The sequence below is a fragment of the Atractosteus spatula genome, chromosome 20, assembly GCF_055471065.1.
Source record: "Atractosteus spatula isolate fAtrSpa1 chromosome 20, fAtrSpa1.hap1, whole genome shotgun sequence".
NCBI lineage: Eukaryota > Metazoa > Chordata > Actinopteri > Semionotiformes > Lepisosteidae > Atractosteus > Atractosteus spatula.
The window spans coordinates 8,691,821-8,717,563 of NC_142725.1; the positions used below are offsets into that span (position 1 = coordinate 8,691,821).

General features: G+C 42.9%; 1 protein-coding gene across 2 annotated transcripts in view; it reads right to left on the minus strand.

Moving 5' to 3' along the window:
* Positions 1–25,743, minus strand: part of LOC148817486 (calmodulin-binding transcription activator 1-like) — a 421,546-nt gene that overhangs the window by 146,540 nt on the left and 249,263 nt on the right. The window lies entirely within an intron of this gene.

The following is a 25,743-nucleotide window of genomic DNA, read 5'->3' on the forward strand; positions in this document are numbered from 1 at the left end:
GAGTGTTGTACAGTATATTATCCATTTCTGAATCTGGTTTGCAACTAGTTACCCCTGCCCAGACTACCACTCTTGGGCCTCCCCATTCCTTGGTCTGGTTTGCAATGCACAGCGATCTGAGTATCATTCTGCACTTCCTGTCCATCAGGGTGGTCTACACAAAGCCAGGGAGTCCACTCAACCTGGTGCTCCAGAATACCAAATGGCACGAATGCGCTGTTCTCTCGATACGTGACGAGCACTGCTTCCTTTATTTCTTTTTTTATCCTTACCCTGCCTGACATTCAACAGGTTAAATCACCTTGGCGCCTATGCCCTCTCAGCTCTCCGCACAGGTTATCTAGTGCTTATGCCACAGTCTTAGTCACTCGATTGCACCACATTACTCATGAATGATCAATTAATCACAATGATGCCAAACGTGCAATCGATATCCACAATCTGTATACTGTATTTTTTTTTACATGCACATGCTTAAAGTGCAGTTTCTTTTGATGTTCAGTTTACAAAACAGCTGTGGAAACCTGACTTTTGTTGAACAGATTTCCCCATTTCTGCTGCATCAGATTCCACTGCTCCACGTCTCAGTCTGGTGAGAGACATCCGGTTAGAGTCAGAGTGGCATATCGAGTCGTCTACAAAACAGGTCTGTGGCGTAATACGCAGGGAATGTGCAACATCATCATTTAATAAGTAGACATCCTTGTGTAAAGAAAGCCCCGCTGTAAGGTTGGACCAGAGCAGGCCAGAATGCTGCCTGACACATTACTGTGTAATACAACGCCCAGTACCCACCGCTTAGCTGAACTTTGAAAGATATTGCTTATAAAAGAGATGACTCCTGGCAGCGGCCAAGTTTTGTAGTTTTATTACACCTTGGGGCTAGAGCAGGGCTGTCTTTGAAGAAATAAGGTTGTACCCTTTTCATTTCATATCCCCCCGCCGATATTTTAAGCCGGCTTGTTAAGGGCAGGCAAGCTAAGAGCTGGAACGGAGTTTGATGCATGGTTTTACAACGGAAACCAGGCTCATAACGCTCAAAGGCCGATCATTACTGACCTTAATAGCCCAGACCTGCATCGGGGCTTGATTGATCGTGTCTAGCAGGTTTTGTAAAGCACCATCTGGAAAGAGCTGGGGAGGGGAGGGGGCAGGCAGTGCAAGCCGAGCGATGAGACAAAAAGTGATCCACAGCAGAATTGATGGCCAAGGTGGGACGATGGAGGACTTAACAACACCAAGAGGCCCCACCAAGAGCTATAAAATGCAGTCCCTGACATATAAACAACATCACTTAGCAAGAATATGTGCATACAATATTAATTCCATGGGCTGCCTGATGCGCTCTCATAACACTTGTTTACTTGCTCCCTGGCTCATTTATTCACAATCTTGCTTACTTCGCTGGCTTTAAACTGCAGTGTCTCCTGCACCTGATTAGTTTCAAATCCACAGCATGATTCCTCAGCAACCCACACAGCAGCAGAAACATCGCACTGGTGCATTGAAGCAGAGCTCTCCTCTACAGCTAAGTGTCCTGCAGGTTCTTCCTAGCACTCACTCACCTGCCACAGTCTCCTCTGGGGTGCAAGGTGGATGCCATTCTAATGCACTGTGTCGCCACTTTTTTAGACAGGAAAAAGCTGCCACACTTCCTTTTAGAAGGAAGTCTTTAACAATACTGACAGAGACAGCTTGTGGCATATCCTAAAGACCTGTGGAGTACCAGCTGGATTCCTCGATATTTTAAAGACTTGAAAACAGTCTTGCAGTACTGTTCAGCAAACAAATTCACAGACATTCATTGGTCAAATCAAATGACAAACACCTGTAGCAGGCCTTGACTTTGTCGATTACTCAGACATGTTCAAACACTCGGAAGCTGGAATGCATGACTTCCCTGCACGGATAAAGAAAAGCAGTTGTAAAAATGGCTCTACCAGTTAGCTAAAGCAAAACCAAGAAGTGGACAGACTAAACAGCAGAATGAAGGAGACCAAATCCTGTTAAAACAGAACACATGAAGAGTTTTCCATATCTGGGAAACGACACTTTTGGAAAGTACTGTAGCACTCAGCATGTTACATAGGTTAGTGATGTTATCAAAGTGAAAATCAAGTTCCACCCGTGAAATGTAGGTATAGATTCAGGAGTATGTTACAGCTACAAAATTCAGTCATTGTCAACAAAGGAAAAGGCATGTTTCATTCGTGGACTATTTCACTGCCTCATTTATTTACAGTTAAAATGCATTGGACAGGCCGCACACTATGGATACATATTGTAATGTAATAGCTAATAATGAAATGTAAAATGTAGTAAGGAAAACCGAACTACTTAAGGAACTACCAGCAAGGCTAGATGGACCAAATGGCTCTCATCTGTAACAGTTCTTAAGGTATTAAGAGAGGGCATAGACCTTCACCTGAACCTATTAGTTTTGAGCACTGTATCTTAACTTGCCTTCAACAATGGCTTGCGCACAGATTACCTTGTGGTCATCCCACTGTGTTTAGTACTTTGGACCATCTCATCTCATGCGTCTTACCTAAAAGGTTTGAGTCCAGATAAGTACATACTGTAACTCCAGCCCCTGGGGGGTTGTATTTTGTCTTGGGGTGCTATACTGTACAAGATTTGTGTTTTGTTTTTAATTTTAATGAATGAGATATTTAGACTTTATTTCTGGATTGTTTTGTACATGAAGGTGGGTTAGGAAGTGCAATATGGGAATGGAAAGGATTGAATAGGATTGGAAAGAAACTAAAAACAACTGAGCAAAAAATCATTAGGTCAGACAGGACACTCACATTTACTTCCATAACAAAAAACGGCTTGTATAATATCTATACCTACTGGGAAAATGTGATTGAACAGCTCAGTACTTTGATCTTCTATTAATGATACCGTGGAGAGAAAAGTACTCCAGTTTACACACTGCATCAACCTGGCAGGAAAGGAAGGCTAGCAGAATGAACATCTGGTGTTGGAAAGTAATACTGCGCCACTGCAGTTGAGGATCGTGTGCTTCTGCCTGTGTGTTTGTCCGACTGCAGTTCAGAATCGTTTCTGCCTGTGTGTCTGTCCAACTGCAGTTCAGACTTGTGTGTTTCTGCCTGTGTGTCTGTCTGACTGCAGTTCAGAATCATTTGTTTCTGCCTGTGTGTTTGGACAAATGCAGTTCAGAATCGTGTGTTCCTGCCCGTGTGTCTGTCCAACTGCAGTTCAGAATCGTTTGTTTCTGCCTGTTTATCTGGGTGACTGCAGTTCAGAAATGTGTGCTTAGGCCTGTGTGTCCTTGTGACTGCAATTCAGAATCGTGTGCTTCTGTCTGTTTATCTGGGAGACTGCAGGGAGCTGTCCCTGGGGTGTGGTAGATGGGGGGGGGGGGAGTTGGCAGCAGGGCAGGTGAAGTTGAGATCGCCATCGCTGACTCGACACCCTTCTCATTTTATTGCCAAATCATCTGTGACAAACAGACCTGGAGCCTGAGCTGGGAGAGAACACAGAGGAAAAAAGAAACTTGGCTCTGCCAAATTCATTCTGCTTGACGCCACTCCCAGAACGTTACAAACCATCACAAGAAATTTTACCCCTTGCGCTGTGATTGCCTATTAGTCCTGAGTGAGTACTGAGGTATGTCTGCTGTTGCTGTTGTTTAGCTAAGAGAGTAGAATTTCTGCTTAGAAACTGCACCAAGTGTCCCTCTGGGTTTGTGAAGAAGAGAATAATGATGTATCACACTGAGATACTAATAAAATCAAGGGAAAAGGACAAACTGGCTACTGAATGTGATAAAGAAGGGAAGAGAAGAGGTTAGGCAAGACATTGGACTTTTGCACAACTGAGACTAAAGCAGAGAACATGAGCCACATTAATAATAATCATTTAAAGAAGAGATTTGTCACAGTTTCTTTATATATGGACTGATGAGGTGTTTGAAACCAGGCAGCCAGAGGAGAGGTGCATGCACATGTCCTTATTTTCTCTGCATGCTACAATGGATAAAAGCCATCGTGAACTAACAATAATTTCAAGCGGGGAGGTTACTAAATAGAAAGATTCTAAAGGAAGAACAAAAAAAACACATGATGATGTGAACAATGAGGTAAAGTTAGCAATCCTCAGCCTGAGCTGGGTACCCTGCCACATGAAATAAGATAAGATCACTTGATTGGCCACATATAATTTCTTGTATTAGGAAGACACACAGACAGGGAGAGAAGCTTGGGGTCAGAGCGCAGGGTCAGCCATTTATACGGCGCCCCTGGAGCAGTTGGGGTTAAGGGCCTTGCTCAGGGGCCCAACGGAGTAGGATTCCTCTGCCGGCTGCGGGATACGAACCGGCAACCTTCCAGCCACAGGCGTAGATCCTGAGCCACAGAGCCACCACACCACCCACAAATAGAGCACCAGTGGAGATCGTGATTTTCTTCACTTCGAGCCTTGTGTTTAATATACAGTATGAGGCTTCTGCTCAAGCATCAACGTCAGGCCCTGCATGATTCTTTAGGCCAAGCAACCAGACAGGTGGTATTACCGTATTACCTCTGTATGTCAAGGGTGATCATTTCAATATGACAATGCTCTGCTATCAGCAAGAGTTTGAAACTTCTGTGGTAAAAAACAGGCAGTCAATGCAATGGCTCCAACACTGAGGTACGACGATTTTTCCTGTAGCACTCTCTGTGCAAAAGTGAAGGTCTTGAGCAGGTGGATGAGAATATGCCTCCAAAATCATTTCAGCACAGGAAGTGTAGACAGACAAAGCTGAGAGGTCTGCTTTTCCATTAGATTTGCTCCAGAAATCCATGCCCCACAGCTGGCACCCCTAACAACACGAGTATGAAGTCATTATCAATTAGTTTGCCTGCTCCAATGAACAGCCGTCACAACAAACCAACACAGCGGATTAAATCAGCCTCAGAACAAGTAATCTCTGAGCACACGCACAGACACAATGACTGCCTGCTCCCTCCATGTGCTTTGGGTGCCTGTCTAGAAGAAGTGGGAAGGTATTGATTTTTTCCTGCCTTTTGTGCAGGTTATTTGTTTTAGAAATGTATTTTTTATGATACCGCAAGATACTGTATACAGTAAGTAAGAATAAAAGAGCACTGGATCATAAATAATGCAGGGTATTGCAGTGGTGATCCTTCTGCCCCCCCCCTGATTTCCCCACCCACTTGTCCTCTAGGAAAGCGTGTCAAATCCCATTCAAGCCATACCATTCCAGTCTTACACAGTCCAGGGAAATCTAGTCGTGCTCACTGCAGGACAGACACATCTATCACCACCAGCCCAGTTTCAGTAGTGCTCACATCAGTTTAATCTGAATACAGGTTCAGTAAATCTGAAACATTCAAAAACAACTTCCAATGCTTTGTTAAATACTGTCCTTAGCTTGGAATAAAGGGAAGGAACCACAGCAGCTGCAGATGGCAAAGTGTGGTTGTTATTTCTCCCAGCCTTACAGACTCACTGGCTATTGGACACACTCTCCTGGCATTATCTGCTCCAGCAGGGTGCAGCCATGGGCAAGCAAGCTGGCAAAGAGCACGGCAGAAGGCTGATGATCAATACTCAGCCTCCAGGAAAGACTTGCAGAGCGTCACAGTGCATTTAACAGCATTGCCAGGCCTGCTTACAGCACAAACAGCGATCAGTTCATAAGAGAGCCGAGGCAAGTCTGCAAATTTCTCCCCGCCAAGAGCCCTCTTATATTACCAGCATCAGATTCATTACAGAAACAATTCACCCACATTGAACACCAAGCATAATACAGAGCAGGCTCAAACACATGTGGATCTGATAGCCAGGGCTAATGCATCGTGCAAGGCGCTGATGCAGGTGTTCTTCCAGAAGACTGATGTATGGAGCTAGTGTGGGAGATCTGAGAGTGAGGTAACTTTAACAGGGTTGTGTACTGTAAAACGCTATTAAGTAAGTGCTATTAAACACTTAAGGTCTGGTACAATCCAGCATGCAAAACCAGCTGACATCAGAAACAAAGGTATAGATACTGTCATTGCTAGCTGACAGCATGAAAAAGTGGGTTTTTTGCCCATCACAGACATAAGCTGCTTGTTTTGATAACATTGTAGAGGGAAAAAGGTCTTACAGAAGACATGCTCCAAGGAACATTTCTGTTTTCTATAAAAAGGAAAGATTACAGTGTTAAATGGACACATCAATAGTGATAAAATCATTTATGCATTAGGAGCAGAAAGAACACAAACTTATTGGACTTATTAGACTGAAATTGCGAGGAAGATTGTGATAAATCTTAAGCTGCAGTGTTGTATGAGCTTTAGCAACTCGTCCCAGAAGAGACTGTCTGCTTCATATAATTAGCAATAAGGGAGCTATGCAGGACAGGAGAGAGACAAAACTGGACCAACATTCGTAGTGAGGCAATCAGCAGAGTGTAAAGATACAGTTTGGAACCACACAAGACAAGAATTCAAGTTACAGTATTAACTGAAGAATCTTAAACTATAGTAACTAAGATTGGAGGGAAGGCAGATCTTATGCAAAAAGAGGAACTGTCTTTGGGTTTCAGGCCGAAAAACCGTACAATTCAAAGCAAACCTGCGACTGAGGAAAAGTCCAGAGGAGAATGCTTATATTCCACCAGGCCAATGTCACTGTAATAGTGATGGATGGCGTGACCTTACTGTGACGCCAACCTTAATCTACACAAGTGGAATGAATGAACTCCAGGTGCAGCCGACATGTCAAAGAGTTTTTATAAAGACAAATCCTACATAGGTCATTGTCTCTACAACACATTTATAGCCATCTATCTATATCTGTCTATAAACATATATCCGGGGGAAGATCCTGGCCGCATTCCTGAAGCGTTTCAGTGCATATTTCATAAGTCTATAGACATAATAACAAACATAACAGGTCTTTATCTTAGCAGGAGCGTGCAGGGGGAATCTCGGCTGTGGTGAGCTCCCAGTCATCAGGGAGGAACCACTGGGAGCCCAGCACTCCTCAGCTGTGCCCATGGGGCCACCAGCACAACTCCCACCCCGGAGAGGAGCTCGTCAAGGCCAACCCCTGTCCCCTTAACGACCAGGTGCGGTGGCTGAAAGACTGGGCCACGACTGCCCAAGAAAGAGCATTGTTCATTAATCAGCCCTACTGGCTCGCAATAGTGCTGAAGCTACAGCAAGCACACAACAGTGGTGAAACTGTGAGTTCCCAATGTGTTACAATGCAAAAATGGAAAAAAATACAATTGAACTCAATAAAAAAGCGTCAGTACAAATACCACTGCTGTGTTTTTTGCCTAAGTTGAAAGTCTACAATATATGTGTTCAATATACAGTATGCGATTTCCATTGCATGATAAAATACATTTAGATTTACAGTAAAGGATCAAAAAAGTTTTTTGTTTCCATACAGTGGAAAAAAAAAAATTGATCGTCATGCCCATGTTGTTTATAACATGCGATGTGACAAAAAGCACCTCACCTTGGTTTGGATGCAAGGTTTTTTGCAGCCTTGGGGCTCCCTCCTCGTACTATCATCTAGCCCCTACAGCAGTGCTGTGTGACTGCTGCGCGCCCCAGTGATCTCCCCGACAGCCACACCCCCTACACTCACACAGGACTGCAGGGGAGCGGAGGTCCAGCCTCCGGCCTCAGTGACCATCACAGTAATACTTATCGTCACATGTCAGTCACAAAATAAGAATCATTTACACAGAAGTACAGTAGCAGTAGCTGCAGGAGTAGTGGATGTGTTCTTCCCTGTGACAATTTTAAAAGCAGTGTGCTCTTCAGCAGAAATGATCATTATTATATTATATGAATTTATATGAGCCCTTTAATACAATTAATAATACCACTGGCTCCTACAGATACTGAACACAATGAAATTTTCCAGTTTTCCAACCTTTTTTCCTGTTCTATAAATATCAGCCTTGCGCATGAGCATCTGCATCAGGCCCTGCAAGACCCAGCTATTAAACACCCCTGTGTTTATTTTGTGCTGAAATATGTGTTGTTTGGTGCAATGTACAATTAGCAGAGCTGTGTACTAACAATTCTTCAGCTATTACTAATGACGGTGATGATGATAATTAAAACAACTGCTTATAATAAATCAACAGCTCTTCTCCTAGCAATAGGAACTGATACTGACCTGAAAAAGACACCTGGCCTGTTTTTGGATATTCCTGACAGACTTGAACCACTGAGAGGAAACATCATGCATTATCCTGCCATCACCTCACTATTTATATCACACCGTCCATCATTGCCAGTTATTATTCTCTGCCAGATTTTCAAAGCTTGACTCTCCAACAAAAAAAATCACTCCGCATTGTTTCAAAGCCACAAGGAAAAGTGAGATGGTATAGTCACATAACAGGCAAGTGCCAGCTGTATAATTTGATGCATAGATCTATTTCATAATCGTAACACTTCAGAAAGTGCTCAGAGGTTTGTGTGATATTTCCTAATCCAAGAGCAAATCTTACACTTTAGCAACATGTTTATAAATTTCCCTGTTTAGCCTTGCTCCACAAATTCCTGTTGAATAATATTTTGGGTAGTTTTTTTTTATAGGACTAAATAAAAACTGGCACTGTTAACACTAAAATAACTAAAAGAATAATTTTCTTCAGGATTTCTGAGACTTTTCAGAAGCTATTCAGAAACTCAAGATATTTACAGTCCATCACCCTTCACAGCCAACTGATTTTCACATCCTATTCCTTTTCTAAAATTTGCAACACAGTGCAATGAATGTTTATGTTAAATTGAAATATTAACATCTTTTGCAGGCTAATATCACTTTAGCACACAAATGACTATTGCACATTTCAGGCACATGTTTATTAAACACTTTCGAAAAACATTTTCACAGTTTTGAAATCACCAATTAATCCTCTACTTTACACACTTCCAGTTACGAATTGTCATGCTTTGATCATCTCAGCCCACCACCCATTCCCTGCACCTGCAGTGAGAGAACAAGGACTTGCACCCTCTCTCCTCCAATACTGTACATGCAGAGTCAAGCCAGTCTCACTTTGACATGCTGCAACACCACAGAGCCCATAGGAGAGTTAGGATGATGTACAGTAGCTGTGATGTGACATTCACTATTTGTATGAAGGCTCACAGCTGCACTGCAAACAGAGGGCATCCAGCTCAACCCAACCCTGGCAGCGTTTGGTTACGTGTGTAGTACTGCTGGGGGAATCCCAGCCACAGTCAGCTAATACTATGGCCCAGAACTCGTACAGCTGAAGTCTGAACCACAGGGCCCAACCTCAAGAGTCCTGTCTTAAATTTCAATTATCTAAGGTTATTTTTTTTTCTTATGACCTTGTTCTGAAACTTAAAGACACATACAGCAGAAGACAACATGGATCCGATAACAGAAATCCAATAATTATCCATTTTTATTTATTGTAGCACTGGAATTGTGCCTGAACTTTGGCTGGAGTTCGAGAAAGTGGAGAAAATGTTGAGTCTGAACAAAGCAATGAAAGCGGTCTTGCACTTCCTCCACGTTCCCAGGTGATCTCCCACAATGCAGCAGAGGGCAGGCTGGTTGCGCTGTGAGCCGTCCAGTGTCGTGGCAGAGCTGTTTCCTGCCAGAGACAGGCCAGCTATGCCAGTGGGCAAGAGTGTGGGGGCGGAGGACTGAGCATGGAGACACGCAGCTCCCTGGCACACTGGCACACAGTTATCAGAAGGCATGAGTGCAACTCTCGCACTACTGAGTCACACCATGCATCAATGAACACAGTGCAGACACGGAACGAACTCCACAGACACTGAGCACGCAAGTTCCACACGCTGAAAGGCATGAAGATGTGTACAAACTGCACGCTCTCACAACACACTCCACATGACCTGCTGCAAGGACCTAGTGACACTGAGTACAGAAAACAAAGGGCACAGCAAAACCCTGTCACATAGTATTGCCCCACACGTACTGTCCCCTGCTTAACCAGACTACATACAGGACAGGCATGGCACCACACCACAACAGGCAGTTTACAGAGCTAAATCACATACAGACTTGTACATGCTGCATGGTACAGGTACAGTATGTCACCAGATCACACTATGCACACTATGGCCCTGTGCTAGAAATATTATACTTGTAACTATACTGTAAATACTTAGCAGACAGAGATAGCAAAACATAACTGGCAAATAATTACCCCCACAACAGGAGCTCCTGAGGTGCATTGCCAACAGAGACTTAAAAGACAACACATTGCCCAGAGACTTAAATATGGTGTTATGCAAAGTATAGCCACATAGCACAGAGGATGAGGCTGCTGATACAGCTTACTGTGCTCTACCTACCCTCTCATATAGTATCATCACCAGCATACCCACATGCTGTCACAGTAGACCATAAACAACCTTGTGTTAGATTCAAACTGTCAGATTGCATCCTGTATCCACTAACTCAAAAGCACGCTGCTAACTTTGCTTCTAAAAAACACTGTCAACTTAAGGCTATCTTATGACTGCTTCATGTCCCTCTGCATACAGTATATGCTTTTGAAAACAGACAGTTTTAAGATACACTGCCGATTTGTACAATCTCTGCATGAAGCAGTCAATTTATAGCTGCAGTCCACCACTCCAAACGCTATTACACTTTATGATCTCTAATTCATATGTACACTGGCCGATTACAATATTTAACCTCTAGCAGACAGGCGTGCAGAGAGCCAACTTGTACCATGCAACCCCAGATTAACATATTTCCTGCCAAATTACACAATCACAAACACACACTGCCATCTTACACCCACAACCTGTGGAGTGGCACTGTCAGAGAAATTCAAAGCCTTTGTATGCTACACCCTGAGGACTCAAATATACTGTGTGTACTGTAATGTGATGCATCACATCCTACAAGAGCCCAGTCTAAGAACGTCTCCATAAATGCTTCAAGTTGTTACTGCTTCAAATTGTATAAAATTTAGACAGCTCCGATTAAATGATCCACATGATCAAATCTTTCTGCCATTTGTGACGACTCTGTTTGAAAGCTTTTTCATTTCCTTCTAAAGGACAGGTCTGCTCTCCATGGTGCTGCTTTGTGCATCTCAGTAACACTTGATACTGTGATCAATGCAAGTTGGATTAGAGCTAGTCAGCCTCATTAACCTCCGGAGCCAAAACCCCAAGCGTTGAACACTGGCTTGAAATTGGTCATGTATCATTCATCCAACATGCACTAAGATCAGGGCCTCTGACGCAACAGTCAAGCCATTACACTAAAACAAAAGGTATCTAAAGGGTAGTTTCGCAGAACTTGATTAGAGATGAAGAACAGTTCTATACTTGCTCACCTGAATTAACAAGTTAAGTAGGATCACTGACAACGTCAGAGAAAATACCAGAGCCTTAAAACTGATATGTTTTAACACATCGTGTTTCTTTCCATCATGCCCTTAAATCCAGCAAAATAATTATTTTTATGTCTCTTAACTACAGAAAATAATAATAAGGAAGTGTTTCAATCAGGAAGAATGAAAATCTTTTTTTTCATAACGTTTTTAAGCAAACCTAGGTTTCTAGAAGAAAGCAATGGAATCATGCAGGATCTGGGGGTTATTTTTACACTGGTTCAAGGATAAGCAGTTATTGATAAAGCAGTAATTCAAGCTGTGAAAGTATATAGTAGGTTTTCACAGCTGCGGTAAAACTAACACACCTTGAGATATTCCTTCCCTTTTCGTCCAGCTAAAACTAATCCTACTTGTTTTCATTTCAGTACATAAACTATGGATTAACTGAGAAAAAAACCCTGAAAAAAACAGAAAGAATGAACAAAGAGAGAAATTCTCCAGCAACCCACATACTGTACTGTACCAATCGTTTAAAAAACACACCTGCATGTTTTATAAATGACTTTTGTATGAAACTTTTCAAGCTTTCTCCAGTTTTTATGGATTTCTTTCATCATCGTTACACAACAGACGGAAGGAATCCCACCACGGTTTTGCACGCTGCTAACAATTCCCACAGAATACCTGCACGTCCGTTGAGCGAAACTCCCGAGGCTTCGCAGAAACACAGGAGAGCCCTCCAGAGTTCAGCAATGTCACACCACAGCAGTACATGTTATTTTGGGCACATTTAGAATTCACTCCCCTGCTATGTTGACTATACTCCTATTTCCTTTCTTCATAAGAAAATGGTACTATGAAAGTGCAGTGGTACATTTCTTTACTACCAAGAGACCCTACTTCAAAAAGTCTCTACCTCATTGAGGTATTATGTTTAAGTAAAAAGTGAACATGAGGGAAAATGCTTCATGGATACAGCTCCCCGCTTCTCTGTTAGCTCTCAATAGCACGGTGACACAGAGCCGTGACAGGCTGCTTCTCCCTTCCTTTGCTCTGAAGTTTGAGGAGGCCCTCCTAAACATTCCTTCACAAAAAAGAGAGTTTTTCACACGTCATAAAGAGTAGGGAGAAAATGAAGTATTATCAACACCATCACTGGTATTAAAATAACCAACTGCAACAATGGAGACAACATATCATATCATATCATATCATATCATATCATATCATATCAGGCAGCTAGCTCCTAGCTGCGAGTTCAGCACTGGTACTTGTACTGTGTGAAACCTGGACGATCCCAGTGCATTTCCAAGTGTTAATCAGACTGCTCTTTTAGGAATACGTTTCCCCTCCTCATGCCTAGTCTCTGCTGCTCCAGAGCGGCTTCATCGGTTTATCTACCTGCTGCTTCCTGTTTGCCGCTGGCTCTGGTGGTGGCGGAGGAGGGCAGCGGGTTAATGGGTTTCCACTCCGCCGACTGTGGCCACAGCCACACCAGCCCCGCCGGGGGAGCCGGAAACGGGAAGCGGGCAAGAGGGCACAGCCGGACAGGAAGTCTGCTCGCTGGCAGGGAGTGGGTGGAGGCCCTGAGGGCAGCCAGGTCGCCAACACAGCCCACGTTTCCAGCACAGCACCCTGCTCGCCAGGGCCGGGGCAGGGGCCCAGCTCGCTGCGGCTCACAGGCGCCGCCCTGCAGCCTGGCAGAGGCAGGGCCCGGCAACCCACACTGAGCGGTGGCTCTTCACAGGGAGCGGGGCCTGTTGCTCATGTCTTCACACGCGGCAAAAATACACACCAGCAAGAAAGACCCAATGAGGCAAAAGTGGAACAACAGATTTTTACAATCCAGCATAAAACATCTGTCACACGACATTCACATTGATTCCTGCCTTAAAAACAAGTGCAGAGATAATATTTTGGAGGTACAGCACTAAGCCCAAAGAACAGCAGGCTGAAATATATCAGTATAGAGTAGCCTGTCACTGTGTATCATGCAGGGTCTGATGCCTGACGCAGATGCTGCTGTTTATATCACACAGAGAATTGGGGTGCTTATTTTAATTGGGCAGGACTCTAAGTGAGAAGGACTAATTTTATTGCTAAGCGCAGCCCCAAACAATATTCGTATGTTGGTGAAAGTAATGAATTTAACAGGACACTGTCAAAGCTCAGCAAAAACTACCAACAACCCATAAAGTCAAAATAGAGGACATAACCCATCTTGTTTAAAATACAGTGCTGCAGGAAATGTAGATGAGTATGAAGGAGACAGAATTCTCAGCCCTAAAGCAAGGCTGTGCTCAGTGGGCCATTTATATGTCCACATGGCTTTAATTAGGAGATTAATGACTCTTAATTAGCCATGTGAATATGCAGAGCTTTACTCTTCATACTGGTGTGCACGCCATGTCCACAAAACTATCTCCAAGCTCCAACTAAGCAATCACAATAAGTCACTGATAGATAACTGGGCTCTTCGTTTTCATTTCCAATCCATCTGCCTTTAAAACCGTGATTTATTCGCTAAGCAGTCTATATCCTTTTCGTAATACAGTGACGATATGAGCTGAAGCATTTTTGCTGCATGGCTTAGCTAATTTGTTTTGCTCTCTCTTGCACTTGTTTCATAAAAGACAACATATTCATCAGGGGATCATTTCACTGATAAAATATAATCCATTAAATGAATCAGGATGGGAATGCAGGTACAGTTCAGCATTGTTTAAAAGTGGCAGGAGTTCCTTGTTAACACCTCAGTTTAGATTCCTTCTTCTCTTGAACCACCATTTATCAACAGACTCATTTGGTTACAGAGTGAACACAGCCATTAATTGCACTTCAGTTTTCTTTTGACTTCAATTAGGAAACAAGTACAAATCTGTTAAAAGACAGCGAGATCAACAAAAAAAGGAAATAAAGAATTCTAACTGCAATATAAATCTAACAGGGGTGATAGATGGGAGAGAGTGTGGTTGTGTGCAATCAGTTTGAAAGAGTGGCCCACCATGAAGGAGATGAAGGAGATGAAGGATATGTTTTGAACATGTTAAGGATTTGTCCTCTTTGTCCTTCAACTGCATTTCCTCCTATACAGACACATGCACATGATGAGAAGCACACGTATGTAATCTCTCTGTGGGTATTCTGCACAACACATAGCCACCAGAGGCCCAGAAAGAGAATATATTATTTATAGAGTGGATAGTGGTTATTTAATAAAGAATGATGCTTTTCCTGAAAAAAAAAAACAGATTCCCATTAAAAATGAAAATCAATGAGGATTGGAGACAACCACATCATCAACAATAAAAATGACTGAAGACTGAGGAAAATCGGATTAAGGACAAACGATGAGGGGAGATCCTTTTGCAGAGTTGAGCCTTATAATTCAAGTAAGAAAGAATGCAAAATTATAGCTAGGACCCTGGCTTATTGGCCAACCAATCACCAGTGACACCCGAAAACTGACAAAGTATTTTTTTTATGTGTTACGCTTTGCTAGTTTTTTAAAGTTATTTCTTCAATTGCCCTGAAGAAGACAGACAGTGAAACACAGCATGAAATGTACACAGTACAGACACCAAGTGGACACACAGGCTGCACTCTGGCAGCTCCAGCCTGGGAAACAGAACTGCTCATAAACAGACGGCATCTTCTATTGGTAGTATTAGCCAGCGTATCCTACTTCAAATAATGGTTCGGTATTTTGTATGAGTCTAGCACAAAACGTAATCCTTTAAGGGTTAAAAAACTGAAACGCTTGTGCTTTAAAGAGCAGGAATGAAAAGGCCGATTCTTCCTTGTGCCCTCTATTGACACCAATCAGACGGTGAATATGGGGAATGAGATGTACATGTATTTGATCTCTGGGTTATTTCATCTGCAGAGCGCTGTCTCCGCAACCCAAATCCTAAGCAACACTGGGTTCGCCCTAAGCGAGTCTTTCTTTTTTTCCATTGCAGTTATTTTACTTTCTATCAGGGATTTTCGTCTCTGCCAGCCCCGGGGCGCGTGTGCGGGGCTGACTGGGCGGGCCGTGGCTCCCATCCACGCCTGCTGTGGAGAGAGGCTCCCCGCCCCCAGGCCGGCTCTGACAGCTGATCGCACTGACAGAAGGAAGGGCAAGGGGCCGGTCTCCCCACCCACTCGCTGCCCGATGGATCGAGTGACACGCGGCCAGGCCGACCGACTGACTGACCGACTGGCCGGCACACGGCGGCACGCAGGCTGACACGCCCACGCTCTGGAACCCGAGCCGAACAGGGTAACGGGATTTACTAACGAACCAGAACAGGTGGGACGCTCCTGCACAAGCGCCCCGCCTCCACTTGCTTATCTAATCTACTTCTTGCGTTTGATAAAACTACTCAAGGTAATAAAGAAAGCGGTGACTGCTAAAAAAAAAAGCTCAAGAGGAAGGGGCACTCTCCCTCTCCCCTCACCCTTTCTGTCATGTCATGTATCCGCAGCTAGACAGCCAATTAAAGGGATGATTAAAACCGACAAAGAGTCTGGCAAATAAAGACAGGGCCAGGAGAGGCCTGGAGTGGCAAAGCTTGTCAATTAAAGTGTGAGCAGAGACAAGAATGAAGAATGTCAGACGTGGGAGTGTGGTCCTGGATGAAAACCGAAAGGAAGGGAGGAGGAGGAGAGAGGTAGAAGTAAAGCTCAGGGCGTTTATTGAGATACAGGCAGAAAGAGGAGAGAGAGAAAAGAGAGAAAGGGGGAGGGGAGGGGAACGAGGGAGACAGACAGGGTGGGTGAGAGAGAGGGAGAAGAGAAGGAAGAGACAGAAAGTGAGTAGGGGAAGCAAGACAAGAGAGAGAGACCTCCATACTTGGACCTTCTGGTCTCCTACCAATCTGATGACAGAGGGGACCAGAGGAAACATTTAAACCACTCACTTTGCTTCAGTAGCCACAAAAGCCCTTAAGCAATGGGCTCAATAAACAGGCCCTCAATCCTGCATAAACCACACACAGTGCAGATCACTGGCTAAAATATGATCGTCTTCACAGGCACATAAATCTTCTTTAACACTCAAATGAACAGAACTCCAGCCTCGCCAATATCATTACTATGTCCCACTGGCCTGGTTTGGCCTGATTCAAGTTAAATGTCATGTTTTTCATCATTTTTTGGCCACTTTTTTTTTAAAGAGCAAAAGAAAAGTCACCCATAAAAAGAAAAATCGATGTTATTTAAATCTCTTTTTGGTACATTGCTCAATCTTTTGTAAAGCTGACGGATTTCACTCAAAGGAAGTACGGTCTGTCACAGAGAAAGTAAATTATCTCGTCAGACAAAATGTGCAGCTTTTCGTAAAAGCTCTCCTACAAGGTTTGTGTAAATGCTTTAAATCTTGTAGCAATAGCTTAATCTGATTTATCTTTTTAATTTGACAAATGCTCAACTCTCACTCTTCAAATTGCTCATTTGCTGCACTCTTACTAAACCCTGATATAAAATGGCTTATTATAATGCAGTTTGACACAGTGTTCATCATGAATACAGGCTCAGTAAAATCAAAACTGATTGATTCATTTATAATAATGGCAATGACAGGGACCCAGGTTCACTACCTCAAATCCTGCTCCATGACTTTTACAGAGGTAATTTACTCCTGCTAATGTCTGCAATCTTAGGGAAAAAACATTTCAGTATTATGCATGATTCTTTTTAAAGAATTAACTTTAAAATTCACTGGAAACTACACGGAAATTGAGAACAGGAGGCACTTCTTTATCCAAAGTGTTCTGGGAGTGTGGAAAAAGCTACCTGCCATGATACTGAAAATGATACCCTGGTTTCATTCAAGAAATACCTCGATGAGATCTGTGGATCAGTTATCTATTAACCACCAAATAGGCTAGACGGATTGAATGGTAGCCGTTCTTATGTTGCTAATATTTTAGGAGGTTTAACCCACTTTGTCAAACTCAGCATTTGTAATCTCCTTTTAGAAAGTAAAATCAAAACTGATTAGGGAGCTCAATAGGGAGCAAATGTTGCTTTAGAGACCTGAGAAAAATATTACTTAAAATGTTTATTTCTTACAGTAGATTCATGGCCGTGGATGGAAAATTGACACTCAGGAAGATGATGCATCACTAAAATAAAAATCCCAATTATGAGGCACATTTCCTTTTTCTCACCAAGGACTAGCTGATACTCTTCACCTGGGCCTAACTGGATATGACTTAGACCTGTAGCATTGTTCAATCAGTGACTGGTAGAGCTGATGAAACTGTCAACACCACAGGATTCAAGACAAAAATAAAAGCGATAGTACTTTAGCAGTGAGTATACAAGCATTCTCTTTTCTCTGCACTGTGCCCTTGCTCATCTCTTACAGCACATGTATCACGTTCTGTGTTTGTATGCCATTCTCCACCTGGAAGCGAGTAACTCTTATAAAGCAAATTTCCTTGACTCACCTTCATGAGATACGGGGAGGAGATTTACATACTATAGCTATTTTAATCCACCTGAGTTTTATACACAAACCAAGACGGGAATTAGGATCTTTCATGCTTGTTATTGTTATTTTGTTCAGGTACAAATACACTGCATTATATGCACTTACATTCGTGCTTTGTCAGAACAATTCGCACACAAGCCTGTGGCTTGTAAAACCTGTGACGGATCAAACTGTGCTGCAATGGGAGTCTTACCCTGGGGGGGGTGATAAAACCAGCACGGCTCCGAATGGAAGCGAAGGGACTCAGTCATTGAAGAGCTGCGTGGCTCGGAGTTGTGGACAAACGCAGAAAGAAGAGTTGTGTCGTGCTGCGTGCTCCCTACCTAGGGAAAAGCCATGCCTGCTCCTGCTCCCACTGATGGGCTTCTGACAATATGAAATGACAGGAGCTGAATGAGGCTGACTGGACAACATGTGTCTTAATTAATTTAATTAGTCTGAGCTGCTGCCTGCCTTCCATCTCCAAGTGCTGGAGCCATGCGCTGATTTAGGCATCCCTTGCCTGATTTGCTGCCTCACGTCTCTTCCTCACAGCAGACATGACATGCCGTAAATACTACTACTGTAGGTCGGGCATTTTTTTCTGTACATTACAATTTTTCAATCAAAAACAATCCAAGAATAAAACTAATTAATATAATTATTTTTCAGAGCAGAGACCAGAAAGTCGCGAACACAGTATAGTTTGGGACTATAGTGAAAGTCACTCCGCACAGCACAGCACTGTGTGAGAAGCATTGCTGCTGTATGTCCTGTTATTTTTTTTTTACTGGTATGATTGTATGGACAAATCTGTCTGGATTTCATTAGCCTGTTTGTTTTTGTGTCAAGCTGAGATGGAATATTGTTTTAGAAGCACAGCTCTGTAGCAGAAAGCCCTGCACAGTCACAACTAAAATCCTGGATTTGGGCAGAGTAAAGAACACACCAATAAAACTTAAAAGAATTCACTTAACGGAGCCCAAGAACTTGGCCAGAGTTCAGAATGGAGATTATGGGTTTGAACCCAGAGTGTCCTGCAGTGGGAGTAGGCTGACATGACAGAATATAGGCCTAACGCTGCAAAGACTGGATGCTTTAACTCATACAAATGTGAATATTCTATTACAGCAAGGGAGGCCATAGTCAAAAGGATTTAAAGTCAACCCTCAAGCTTTCAGTTTTGCTTTGACAGTTTCTACAAGTAGTTTGAAGCAATTCAGAGGTCTTTTTTTTTCTTAAAACTGGACTCATCTTGTTTTTCTGCTCTGTTTCCTATCACTTTGGAAACACCAACTGTCTTTTAGCCCGGTTTGCTACCACAACCCTTGTGTAAAAGAAGGAGGTGCTGTGTGCCATGGTCTCCTGCAGAACCATTCATCATCCGTGAGAATCACCGTGCCTGATACAGGAGAGCTAGCCCTGACCTGGGCAGAGCCAAGCTCACTGCAAGCTTGGTGTTCAGCAGGTCTCAGGAGTCACTGCTGCAAAACAGGGCAAGGAAAGTGGACATCTGAAGCCGGACACGACCGAGCTCTCGCTGTCTAATGAACCTATCACAGTGGGCTAATGACATACAGTAGGCCTGACATGAACCAGTGACATCTGGGCTACCTGGCCAGGTATACCGTATGACTTAACCTGTTAACCAACAGCCTGACTGGCCTGTCCAATGAGAAACTTCAATTTGCAGACTGAATCACAGATTAATTAAAGTAAGAGCACTTGCTGCCCTGTAGACAGCTGGCCACACTTGAAGAATTTGAAAAATATACACATTTGTATCCCACAAACTGGTGATTTCAGGTGGCATTTGAAATGTGCTAGAAAATGACTCTCAGGGGCTACAGCTATTCAACATAACTCATAAATACAGTATGTGTTAGAGCTCTTCTACAGGTGCATGGAGCTGCATGTGTGTACGTATTCTACACGTTTGCAAAGGGTAATTAGGGCAGTGATAAGTTTGAATGAAAGAGTGGATATTTTATCAATGTTGATCATCTCCCTGACATAGATGTATGCAACTCTAAAAAAAAACACTAGTCCTCCCTTGAACTGTTTCTTTCCTCCAGAAGGTGGGCTAATTGCAGGAGAATCCCAGGGTGTTGTGCACATGCGGGCAGGCGGTGTTCATTTGGACTGATTAGTGCAACAGAAGCAAACTGCAGAGAATCAAGACACCACTTAATTTCACTGAATTACCCTTGGCTTGGTCATTACTGGAATTACCTCTGTCATAACAAGGCACACAGACAAACACACATGCACACACAACCTGCTGTCATTAATATGACTCTTACAGGGGCTTGGCAAAGCACTGGCTCTGAGCAGTCCTGGTCTTTTAAAGTCATTACATTCAGTATGCTAATTCATTGACCTCTGCAAGAAGACTAGCACTTGCCACAATACTGAAAAATGGGAGGAATTCATGGTTAGGGGCTCCTGGAATAATCTGTGCATTAAGTGTGCTTGTTATAGCAGTCACACTATATTGGCAACACACTATACTGTATCTGCAACATCTATATATGGCATTATTGAACTTAAACAATGTGGTAGCTTTAAACCTGATTTACTATAAAAATAGCCTACCTGTGTGATGTGAAATAACCTGAATTAAGTGATAAAATAGAAACAACAATTCAAACGTCAGTGCTAAAATGAGAAACATAACACAGATTACAATCTGCAACAATGTTTAGGATGACATTAGAAAACACCAATTGATACTGTTACAGGAAAATGTTATATTTACTATATTGTACTTGTGTTCTTAAAATAAAGAAAATCCAGTTCAGGTATATTAGCATAAAGCTGTTTCGTATGGTTTTGTTTTTCGTGGAAATTATAGTGCATTTATCTAAAAAGCAGAGGGCATAACCAGTTTGTTTGATTTGGATTCAGATGTGGTTATTTCTATAGCCCCACTCACATTAATTATGCCGTCCCAGGGCCAGCCCTAAGCCACCTTAAATTTAGGCCAGCATTTTTTTATCCTCGTTTCACACTTGCGATTGAGGGCGACCTTGAACACTGACATTGGCAACTGAAAGGCTGGCCTAAATTTCAGAAAACTGCCTTTCCGGACTGTAAGCATGTGGCATGAACATGGAAATGCTGAACTGTAAAATGATATGACAGAAAGACGCGAGACCATCTGCACAGAAACGTACACAGCTACACACACATCCAAGCACTGCATTCACACTGATTTTTAACTTCAGGAGAGTGTAACAGTGTTCTGTGAAATGTTGTCGATATGCCCACTAATGCAATAATAATAATAATAATAATAATTATCATCATCATCACGAAAACAGACACAAATAGGAGATAACAAAATTAGCACAAAAGTTCAGAATGCAGTAGAAGATGCAAAGGGGGCAGACACAGACATCAATTCAATAAAAGCCTTTTCTAAAGAAGAAGGATTTGAGACCGAATTTGAAAGAGCTCAGGAAGGTGACTCTCTGACATCCTTGGGGACAGAATCAGAGCTCGGGGTGGTCGCAGGAGAAGGCCCTGGAACCCGTGGTGCAGTACAGTATGTAGACAAGCTTGAGGGACAAACAGGAGACCAACAGACAAACGAAGAGAAACAGGTGAGAGTCAGACAAGCCAAGGCTGGCAGGTGGGGAATAGGAAGACACTGAATCTTCACATTCACATTCTCCAGAGAAACCTTCAGAACCCCCCCCCCCCTGCCGTGAAGTAACCTTTGATGCTTTAACCTTTTAATCTAGCTTGGACAGTGTCACGAATCTTTGTATTCTGTAAATGACTCCCCCTCCCTGACACTTGCGAACAAGCAGGGCAGGGCAGAGCAGAAAAGATATCTGGAATGTTTTCTGGCCAGAGTGATTAGTAATACTGCACAACATCCTGACCTCGATCCCAGCCAATCTGAATATTCATAAAGCATTTAAAATTGCATCCAGCCAACAAAATAATGGAAGAGTGACACGGAACATGAGGACATAGGTAAAATGGTGCTGAATATTTTAATATTAGCCGGCCACAAGACCACAAGGTAATTTCAGAGGAGCGGGCAGAAAAAGTGGGAACACGATATCTCAGAAGAAATGGCCAAAACAGAGACCTGTGATGTGCAAAACTGAACAATAAGAAATAATGCAGAACAACGGAAAGAGCAAGAATAACCTGCTGACTGCGTTACAGAACTGATTTCCCCTCCACCAAAAATGAAAGACTTCCCTGTGAAACCTTCTCCCTGTTAAGAAATGCTGAGGATATTTTCATTGGATAATGTCACGATAGCCATAAAATAAGCCAGAACAAATAAAGCGTCGCCACTCTTGGTGATTTTAAATGATGATCTCCTTGCACGGCCTGGCTCGTACAGGTTTAGGGTAACCATGCACAATGGAGGGTCTCTTTGTATAACCAGTGCGCTGCTCATGATCTCATGATCTCACATGTGCTCCTGCCTGGGAGGGAGGAGTAAAGGGTGGTCCGTGTGGATGGATTTCGTTGGTGATGAGAGTGGAAGGGCAAGCAGTGAAGTGAAGAACAGTGAAAGAAAGAGGGAGTCTGGGCAATGAGTCAGAGCCTAGGAATCAGGAGGGAGCAGCAGGGTTAGAAGGAGTTAATGATCTCAACTGGCAAAGCAATAGAGGAGCAGGAATTGCGGGCAAGAGGAAAAGCAATGTGGGACAGTGATCAAGTTTGGAAGGACACAGCGTAAATCTGTATAAAGCAGAGAGACAACTGATTTCTCACCAAGAAAAAAAAAAGAGAGAAAACTAATAAAGCACACTGGACCCCACTTCTGAATTAAATTAGTGCAGAGGCCAGATGCAGTGTCACATAAAGTGCTGTCAGCTCCAGAAATCTACATAAATGAATGTAAAGTTGTGGAAAGTCTTGCCAAGACAGATCTGTCTCCGACACATACAGTATACCTTAGGATATATCACTAATTTCTTTTGAAAACTTCAGACAAGAGGCTCTGTGTTCAATTACAGCCTTACCTTGCCAGAACGATGTATGAATTGTCAGGCTGACTGTGTGTAAAAAATGGATGTGATATGTGCAATAACACGTCTGTTTCTGTGACAGCTGTGGTACCTGCCCTCTCTGGTACAGGAACAGCGTTAATGACACATCATTATACAGCAGAGCTCCTGATCTGCATCTCGTTAAGGAGTGGGTTTTCAAACTGCTCCAATGACCTTCTGAACTTCTCAGAGATGTAGCCTGCCTGCTGAGCTTGACTTGCCTAAATGGAGCCCAGCTCATGAGCTTTGCCGCTACCTGAAGGTACACAAGTAGACACTGGATAGAGTTGGAATGAAAATCTAGCTTTTCATGTTTTTATCACAGGTAAGCAGTGAGAGATGGTACTTCACTGGCTATCAAAGGGATTTCTTGCTTGATTGTGTTTGCTGGTAGAGTGCAATACAGTATATCTAAATACAATACTACACAATTTATCACAATACAGAACTTTTAATTCAAGCACGAAAAATCCTTCGCAGCAAAATGCTGCTAGCATTTTACTTTTGTTTCTTACAAAGAGAAAAGTACTCCTACTTCTATTATATAATACTTCTATTATTTTAGTCCTGACTGGCTTATTCTGTCTCATGTAGTAGATTTGATTAGCTATTCCTGTAATTGGCTGTGGTGCTTTGAAGAATGCCTTTCAGAATGTAATCTCACAGCTGAATTAGGGGAATGGCACTATTATAACTAACAGTGCTTTATACCATGGAGAGCAGAATGCCTGACCAGTAGGTTTGTGTGACACTAAATTGCTTCCTCTGTATACTTACTGTCAATCACCTTTTCAGAGCCTTTTCTATATGTTATTTACTGCAATAATAATCTTCACAGAAAAAATACAACCAGTATCTACACAGAACAGATATAATGGAATACATAACAAATAAGGATGGAAATAAATCATTTCATTTTGACAAGTATTTTAACCTTTTTAAAAAATCACAGCATACATGGTATGTCACTTAAAAGTCATCTGAGATAAAATAAACAACCCAACTTTTGCTGTTGGAGATTTAACAGAGATCACTGCCAGGGGTAATTCAAATGACTTCAAACAAGCAAGGATTTTTAATGCCGCTGAAAGTCTAACGGAGAGCAGGACAAAAAAATTGAAACATGGGATTGTTTTTCAAAAGGTCAAGCTGCTTTTTTTTTTAATCCCGAGAATGCTGGCATTTTCAAGCGAACTTGGCGCGGTGGGCATTTTCTCAAAGTCAAGCTCATGAATCAAGTTTCTGCTTATAGTTCATCTGTGGAAGCTTCTCATCTAACTCCCCAAACTTTACCAATTTCTTCAGTAATTATGTAATTAACACTCAGCCTAATTTCAAAGATGCTATTCTTTAATTACACTCAAACGCTCATTAGTTAAGAGAGGCGTTCAATATGCTGTAGGCGGGCGAGCAGGCTATCTGAAGACTCATAGTTGTTGGAGGACAATTGCAGTGTCAATGGCTTGACTGGTTTCTTATCAATTTTGCTGATTGTGCAGGTTTGTACATTTCACCGATAATTACAGTCTCCTTTGATACAAGAAGAACCCCCCCTGCCGAGTCAGATGACAGATAGCAGCGGGCTCCACTTGTCCTCCTCCTTTCACAGCAGCCCTCTCTGTCTATTAAGAGCTGATGTCATCTGAGACAGAGGTAAGTGCCACTCACCGGGAGAAGATGAATGGTTAACAAGGCAGGCGATGAGCAAAGTACCTACATTTTGGATTATGTGAAGTTGGGGATCAGAGAGCCCCGAAGTCATACATCTCCTAACCTGACAGTGGCATATAAAGGTTTCATAGAGCTACATCTCTCCACTTTTGTTTCATTTTCACCCTTTCATCAATCTCCTCACTGCCTCTGTGCTCACTGCTTACAGGCACCTCTAAGACTAAGGACTCAGATGTTATAGAGGGGTTGCATCCCAAGATCGCTTAACTCTGATTTTTACGATGGCTGCCAGAAGTTGTGTGCGCCCTGTTTATGAAAAACTAAAATATTAAAGTTCTAAATCAGGGTTGCATCTTTCAAAGCTGAACTTAAAAATAAATGTATTGGTGCTCAAAAGAGATGAAAAGAAACACAAAGTTTCGGCCGTGGAGCCTTCTTCAGGTGTCTTACTTGTTCCTTTGCAGCCTACGCATGCTGACGCAGCCACCTGCTTAAAATTATTGGCGCTGCTGTCTTCTGGACAGGACTGAATGAGCAAAAAGCACCCTTTTCAGATTTTGTACTCAAGTGCTTGGATCTGGCCCACCGCACTCCTGAGCAGCTAAGCAGACCTGTGCCACAGACTGCATGAAATGTCGTCACCAGATCCCAAGCACCTAGCTGGGATGTCGCTCAGTGACAGAGCTAATAATTCAGCAGTATGAGGTGCTGGGTCCAGCCCCTGGTTTCTCAAGTTGCTAGAATTAACTACAGTACTATCAACCAAATGAGGCAGGTGGACTGTATGACCTCCTCTAGACTGGAACCTTCCTTACATTCAAATTCATTTTCAGAGCAACAGAAATGCAAGAAAAGAGGAGGAGAATTAGTGGGGAGGAAGGGCTACAATGAGTTAAAATTCCACTGTTTTGATGCTGCGTTCTGGAAGTACCCTTTAATAAAAACCACACAGACATGTTCCTGCCACCAGGTGCCACTGTGCAATAAGCAGAAGTCCTTTTACCAGAGCAATGATGTGCACGGAGCGAGGGCTAACACACCCCACACCTTCCCAAAGTTTGTCAGTGGGAGCGAGCGTGTGTCGCTGGGGGGCAGCGAGGCGGGTGTCTGTGCTGTGCCTGACAGGGAAGGGGAGCTACAGTATATGATTTGTAGTGAGTTAGGTTTACAGTACATGTCTACTGTATGTGTGAGCTCAGCATGTGGCAATTCACTGTGTATTATATATATGTGTGTGTGAATGAACA